The 7,755-nt window shown below is 53.3% G+C and overlaps 1 pseudogene; it reads right to left on the reverse strand.

The window, feature by feature from the left end:
- LOC104743336 lies at window positions 5,116-6,954 on the reverse strand (annotated as a pseudogene).

Consider the following 7,755-nt stretch of genomic DNA (forward strand, 5'->3'; position numbering starts at 1 on the left):
TAAAAGGATATGGTGGAGAGGTCGTTCTCAACAGTTCGGTTGGCGCGTGGATGATCGGAGCGTGGCGCTGGCATTTCTCGCATCTAGCGACGAACTTATCGCAGTCGTCGTTCATGGTTGGCCAATAGTGACCATTATTGCGTATGCGTTGTGCGAGCGCGCGACCTCCTGAGTGATTACCACCGGAACCTTCATGAACCTCTCTCATTACATCGTTGATTTGTTCGGGACCGACGCAAGTCAAAAGTGTACCAGATGCTGTCCAACGGAAGATGTTGCCATCGAGAAGTGTGTAATGCGCGCAGCGAGTTCGAAGGCGCCGGGCCTCCCATTTGTCTGAAGGGAGNCTGAAGGGACGATACCGTCTGCGATAAAACAACGGATTTCTTCTTGCCAATCGTGTGGTCGCTCGTGAAGTTCAGGATTGGGTTGGGCGTGTGATGATGACGCTCGTTCGTGAGATGGTGACGATTGTTCCTGAGACGACGAGGTTCGTCCTTCTTCGCTGGTTGCGGATCCCTGCTCGGCCGAGCAATCCACAGGTGGCACATTTGTCGGTGGTTCGATGACGAATAGCGTGAGTATGGGGTCGCTGTCCTCTGTTCTTTGCTTTTTCGAGACTTGATCGCTGAAAGCCTTGTGTTCGATGAGCTGTTGTTTCTTTTTCTTATCTTGGATGTTGGGCTCGGCGTGCGCGAGGAGATTGATGCTTGGTCGATTGATGCTCTCGACAGGGATTACTCGGCGTAAGTCGGGATCGGAGGTGGATGCGAGGACGGCCAGAGCGTCGGCCGGTGCGTTGTCACTTCGGGGAATTTTGTTCAGCTCGAATGTCTCAAAATTGTTGGACATATCTTGGACAACTCGGAGGTAGGCATCCATGCGGTCGTTCTTCGCCTCGTAATCGCCGCTAAACTGGTGAGTTACCAGCTGTGAGTCACAGAAGACTTGTATCTTTTTCACCCCTATTCCACTTGCCAATCGCATTCCGGCGATTAGGGCTTCGTACTCGGCCTCGTTGTTGGAGGCGGGAAAGGCGAGTCGGAACGATTGTTCGAGTACTTCGCCCGTTGGCGAGACGAGGTGAATGCCGATCCCGGAGCCGTGACGAGAGGATGCGCCATCCACGTGCAGTGTCCACTTCTCCTCTCGCGGACAGCCGAACTCTAGCTCGGGGGAGAGTTCGATCAAGAAATCAGCGAGCACCTGAGATTTTGCACAAGTGCAGTTTTTATATTCGATGTTGTACTCGCTGAGTTCCACTGCCCACTTCGCCAGGCGGCCTGATTGACTGGGGCTGTGGAGGATGGTTCGCAGAGGTTGGTTGGTTAAGACTTCAACAGTGTGGGACTGAAAATACGGCCGAAGCTTCCTGGCCGAAATTACTACAGCGTAAGCGAGTTTTTCCAACGTGGGATATCGGAGCTCGGCTCCGTCTAAGCTTTTACTCACATAGAAGATCGGGTGTTGTTCTCCTCTGTCCTCCTTGATTAATACGCCACTGACCGCCGAGCCGGAGACAACGATGTACAGATATAGAGTTTCGCCCTGATCGGGCTTTGCTAGGACAGGGGGAGTAGCTAGGTAGTGCTTGAGTTCTTGGAAAGCAGACTCGCACTTATCATCCCATTCGAACTTTTTGTTGCTACGAAGCAACTGGTAGAAAGGTAGACACTTATCGGTAGAGCGTGAAATAAATCTGTTCAGAGCAGCGATCCGCCCGGTGAGGCGCTGAACTTCTCGGGTGTTGCATGGAGATGGGAGGTTGGTGAGCGCCGAAATTTGTTTCGGGTTAGCTTCGATACCTCTCTTCGTGACGAGGTATCCTAAGAATTCTCCAGAAGTCACGCCGAACGAACACTTGGCTGGGTTCAGCTTCATATTGTATCGGTTTAGCACTTCAAAACACTGAGCGAGATGCAAGACGTGATCAACGGCCTGGATTGACTTGACCAGCATATCATCGATGTAAACTTCCATGGTTCGTCCGAGCTGCTCGGCAAACATGCGGTTGACGAGGCGCTGATAGGTTGCACCAGCGTTCTTGAGGCCAAATGGCATAACCTTGTAACAATAAGTTCCTTGATCGGTGATGAAGGCCGTTTTCTCCTGATCATTCTTGTGCATCATAATTTGGTTGTATCCTGAGTACGCATCCATGAATGACAAGAGCTCGTTCCCCGCGGTTGCCTCGACTAGTTGGTCGATGCGCGGCAGGGGAAAGCTATCCTTTGGACATGCCTTGTTGAGATCGGTAAAATCGACACACACTCGCCACTTGCCGTTCTTTTTCTTCACCACTACAGGATTGCTCAGCCAGTCAGGATACTTAACCTCACGGATGGATCCAGCCTCGAGTAATTTCTTGACCTCCTCGTTAACGGCGGCGGTACGTTCCGGTCCGAGCTTTCGACGCCTTTGTTTGATCGGTTTGAACGTCGAGTCCACATTGAGCTCGTGGCATGTTACATTTGGGTCGATGCCGGTCATACTGTTCATGCTCCATGCAAAGGTCGCTGCGTTCTGGCACAGGAACTTTACGAGCTCGTCCTTGATTGGTTGTGGTAGGTCGGCTCCGATTCCCACGCATCGAGTTGCGTCGGAAGAGTCAATGTTTACTTGGACGATTGATTCGGAGTTAGGGCGAACGCGACTGTGTGGGCGCTCGGCTGAGTTCGAAACGGTGAACGTCCGGGCGTGGCGTTGTTGACGCTCGATGATGAAGCAGGTTCGTGCTACCAGCGGGTCCCCTTGTAGTGTAAATATTCCTCTAGGAGTTGGGAACTTTACGCACTGGTGGTAAGTTGACGCCACGGCCTTCATCTTATGCAACCAAGGAGTGCCGAGGATGACGTTGTATACGATCGGCTTATCGATGATAGCGAAGTTGATGCAATGCATCGTCCCGCCCACATAGACCGGCAGCATGACCGTACCTTCCGTCATCACCGTGTCACCGTCGAATCCGGTGAGGGATTGAACATCGTGTTCGGTGGTCTGCAAGTCGATTTCCATTTGAATGAGCACGTCTTTGAAAATGACGTTTACCGAACTACCTGTGCCGATCAAGATTTTGGTAACCATGCTCTCGCCGATCTCCATCTCGACCACCAGTGGGTCGTTATGGGGTCCAGTGAGACCTGATGCGTCGGCTTCTGTGAACACGATTGGGTCGGAGTTCGTAGTAGGTGGCGTGCTTTGAGCTAACCATCCTCGCTTGGCCTCNGCGAGGAGATTGATGCTTGGTCGATCGATGCTCTCGACAGGGATTACTCGGCGTAAGTCGGGATCGGAGGTGGATGCGAGGACGGCCAGAGCGTCGGCCGGTGCGTTGTCACTTCGGGGAATTTTGTTCAGCTCGAATGTCTCAAAATTGTTGGACATATCTTGGACAACTCGGAGGTAGGCATCCATGCGGTCGTTCTTCGCCTCGTAATCGCCGCTAAACTGGTGAGTTACCAGCTGTGAGTCACAGAAGACTTGTATCTTTTTCACCCCTATTCCACTTGCCAATCGAATTCCGGCGATTAGGGCTTCGTACTCGGCCTCGTTGTTGGAGGCGGGAAAGGCGAGCCGGAACGATTGTGAATGCCGATCCCGGAGCCGAGTCGAGAGGATGCGCCGTCAACGTGCAGTGTCCACTTCTCCTCTCGCGGACAGCCGAACTCTAGCTCGGGGGGAGTTCGATCAAGAAATCAGCGAGCACCTGAGATTTTGCACAAGTGCGGTTTTTATATTCGATGTCGTACTCGCTGAGTTCCACTGCCCATTTCGCCAGACGGCCCGATTGACTAGGGCTGTGGAGAATGGTTCGCAGGGGTTGGTTGGTTAAGACTTCAACAGTGTGGGATTGAAAATACGGCCGAAGCTTCCTGGCCGAAATAACTACAGCGTAAGCGAGTTTTTCCAACGTGGGATATCGGAGCTCGGCTCCGTCTAAGCTTTTACTCACATAGAAGATTGGGTGTTGTTCTCCTCTGTCCTCCTTGATTAGTACGCCACTGACCGCCGAACCGGAGACAGCGATGTACAGATATAGAGTTTCGCCCTGATCGGGCTTTGCTAGGACAGGGGGAGTAGCTAGGTAGTGCTTGAGTTCTTGGAAAGCAGACTCGCACTTCTCATCCCATTCGAACTTTTTGTTGCTACGAAGCAACTGGTAGAAAGGTAGACACTTATCGGTAGAGCGTGAAATAAATCTGTTCAGGGCAGCGATCCGCACGGTGAGGCGCTGAACTTCTCGGGTGTTGCGTGGAGATGGAAGGTTGGTGAGCGCCGAAATTTGTTTCGGGTTAGCTTCGATACCTCTCTTCGTGACGAGGTATCCTAAGAATTCTCCAGAAGTCACGCCGAACGAACACTTGGCTGGGTTCAGCTTCATATTGTATCGGTTTAGCACTTCAAAACACTGAGCGAGATGCAAGACGTGATCAACGGCCTGGATTGACTTGACCAGCATATCATAGATGTAAACTTCCATGGTTCGTCCGAGCTGCTCGGCAAACATGCGGTTGACGAGGAGCTGATAGGTTGCACCAGCGTTCTTGAGGCCGAATGGCATAACCTTGTAACAGTAAGTTCCTTGATCGGTGATGAAAGCCGTTTTCTCCTGATCGTTCTTGTGCATCATAATTTGGTTGTATCCTGAGTACGCATCCATGAACGACAAGAGCTCGTTCCCCGCGGTCGCCTCGACTAGTTGGTCGATGCGCGGTAGGAGAAAGCTATCCTTTGGACATGCCTTGTTGAGATCGGTAAAATCGACACACACTCGCCACTTGCCGTTCTTTTTCTTCACCACTACAGGATTGCTCAGCCAGTCAGGATACTTAACCTCACGGATGGATCCAGCCTCGAGTAGTTTCTTGACCTCCTCGTTAACGGCGGCGGTACGCTCTAGCCCGAGCTTTCGACGCCTTTGTTTGATCGGTTTGAACGTCGAGTCCACATTGAGCTCGTGGCAGGTTACATTTGGGTCGATGCCGGTCATACTGTTCATGCTCCACGCAAAGGTCGCTGCGTTCTGGCACAGGAACTTTACGAGCTCGTCCTTGATTGGTTGTGGTAGGTCGGCCCCAATTCCCACGCATCGAGTTGCGTCGGAAGAGTCAATATTTACTTGGACGATTGATTCAGAGTTAGGGCGAACACGACTGTCTTGGCGCTCGGCTGAGTCCGAAACGGTGAACGTCCGAGCGTGGCGTTGTTACGCTCGATGATGAAGCAGGTTCGTGCTACCAGCGGGTCCCCTTGTAGTGTAAATATTCCTCTAGGAGTTGGGAACTTTACGCACTGGTGGTAAGTTGACGCCACGGCCTTCATCTTATGCAACCAAGGAGTGCCGAGGATGACGTTGTATACGATCGGCTTGTCGACGATAGCGAAGTTGATGCAATGCATCGTCCCGCCCACATAGACCGGCAGCATGATCGTACCCTCCGTCATCACCGTGTCGCCGTCGAATCCGGTGAGGGGTTGAACATCGTGTTCGGTGGTCCGCAAGTCGATTTCCATTTGAATGAGCACGTCTTTGAAAATGACGTTTACCGAACTACCTGTGCCGATCAAGATTTTGGTAACCATGCTCTCGCCGATCTCCATCTCGACCACCAGTGGGTCGTTATGGGGTCCAGTGAGACCTGATGCGTCGGCTTCTGTGAACACGATTGGGTCGGAGTTCGTAGTAGGTGGCGTGCTTTGAGCTAACCATCCTCGCTTGGCCTCTAGTCCCCGTCGATAAGCTTTGATAGAACGGACCGAGTCGCGGCAAGTCGCCAGACCACCCATGATCATGTTTATTCTTCGGCGTGGAGCCGGAGCGTTGGCATCCTCAGTTCGCTCGGGATTCCTTTTATGGGTTGGTGGGGGCGGAGGTAGAATTTCAGGTCTCGGTTGTGGTGCGGGAGCGGCGTTATATTGCTTGCTCGGGTTTTCGTTCTCAGGATTGAAGAAATGGTTATCCCTGTGAGCGGCTATTTGTCGTCGCTCGAGATCAACGTCAATATGGCCTTCTTTAAATTTGTCGAGCAATATTTGTTGGAGGGTGCGGCACTCTTCTGTTGAGTGTCCTGCTCGCTTGTGGTATTCGCAATATTTGTTGCCACCCTTTCCTGATGGGTCTCGGACCCACTTGTTATTCCAGGGCCTTGATGAAGATGCCTTGGGATCTTGATTACTAACTGCAAACGTTTGGACTTTCTTTCCTTTGTCCAACTTGTCGGCGTATTCTTTGTCGAAGTGTTGACGAGGCTCGTGATGCTCGTCTTGTGCCTTCTCTTTTCCTTTGGACGATTTAGGGGCCGGGGGTTCTGGACGGTTTGTCCTCGATGCCTTCTCTTCGTCTAACTCTATGTATCTGTTAGCGCGGTGTAGTGCGTCATCCAGAGTCAGGGGCTCGTGTATTATGATGTCTTCCCTAAATCGGGAACCGTGAGCGAGAGCATTTCGGAGAGCCGATATTGTTGTGTCGTCGGCAATCGAGAGCTTTGACACGATTCTTTTAAACCTCTCCATGAAGTCTCGGAGAGATTCGTCGTTTCGCTGGAACATGTTCCAGAGATCGGCGTTCGACGCGCCCCGAATCATGAATGTAGAGTGGTGTTGGAGAAAGGCGGTGGTGAGCTCGTGATAGCTCCCTATCAAGTTCGGCGGGAGCCGGGAGAACCACCCTAGAGCCTCATGGGCTAAATTCTCAACGAACAGCTGGCAGCAGCCAGCTTCGTACTCTTCGTCACTGAAGTGAGCTCGGCTGATTGCAAAACTCATTGACGTCAAAAATGGTTTCGGATCGTCTAATCCGTTGTACGGGGTGAACTTGAACTTGTTTACGTAGCGGACTTGAATGCGGGAGATTCGTGCCGTGAACGGTGAGCGTTGGACTTCTTCGAGCACTCGATCGAGGTTGGGAGCAGAGCTTGTGGCTCGATGGACTCTGGAAGAGAGTTCGTGGACCATCGCCTCTAGGCGTCGTATGGTTTCGTCCTTGAGGTCGGCTTCGGGCTGTTGGGTCGGCAATGTCGGAGTCGGCGGGCTACCGCTCCTTTGGTCATGGCCGTCTCGCAGCTCCTCATTTGGCTCCTCTCGACTGCGTCGATCAACTGATCCTACGATAATGGACGTCGGGCGGCGTCTGTGGCCGTCGTATCGGTCCTCCACAGAAGGTTGTGCTGGGGGAGGATTCTCGTTCTCGCCGGCAGGATTGCTGTCGTTTCGGCGCTCGCCCCTCCTTCGTTGGAGCCTGCTGATTTGGTTCTGCGAGGCCTCTTGTGCGGCTGCGATGGCCTCGAGTCGTTCGTTCGTGTTTCCTGGCCATCAAGACGACCGAGAATGATTTGCATCATATCGTCGAGTCTGTTTCTTTGTACAGGTAAGGGGAAAGCGGCGCTGGGGGGAGCGGTAGCGTTGGTGAGAGCGGTGGTTAGGAGGGCGGCGGCGCTGGTATCCAGCTGGTCTGCGACAGGTCCGGCTCCGGCATGCGCAGTTACGGGAGGCTCGGAGGATGTGTCGGGCGCCGGGGGAGAGACTGTGCTCGGCAGTGGGCCCTCGTCTGGGCTCGGCAGGGAGCCTTCGGTTGGGCTTGGTAGGGAGCTTGGCAGGGAGCTCGGCAGGGAACTCGGCAGGGAGCTTGGCAGGGAGCTCGGCAGGGAGCTCGGCAGGGAGCTTGGCAGGGAGCTCGGCAGGGAGCTCGGCAGGGAGCTTGGCAGGGAGCTCGGCAGGGAGCTCGGCAGGGAGCTCGGTAGGGAGCTCGGCAGGGGG

This window comes from Camelina sativa, chromosome 14, assembly GCF_000633955.1.
Source record: "Camelina sativa cultivar DH55 chromosome 14, Cs, whole genome shotgun sequence".
In the NCBI taxonomy this organism is placed as follows: Eukaryota; Viridiplantae; Streptophyta; class Magnoliopsida; order Brassicales; family Brassicaceae; genus Camelina; species Camelina sativa.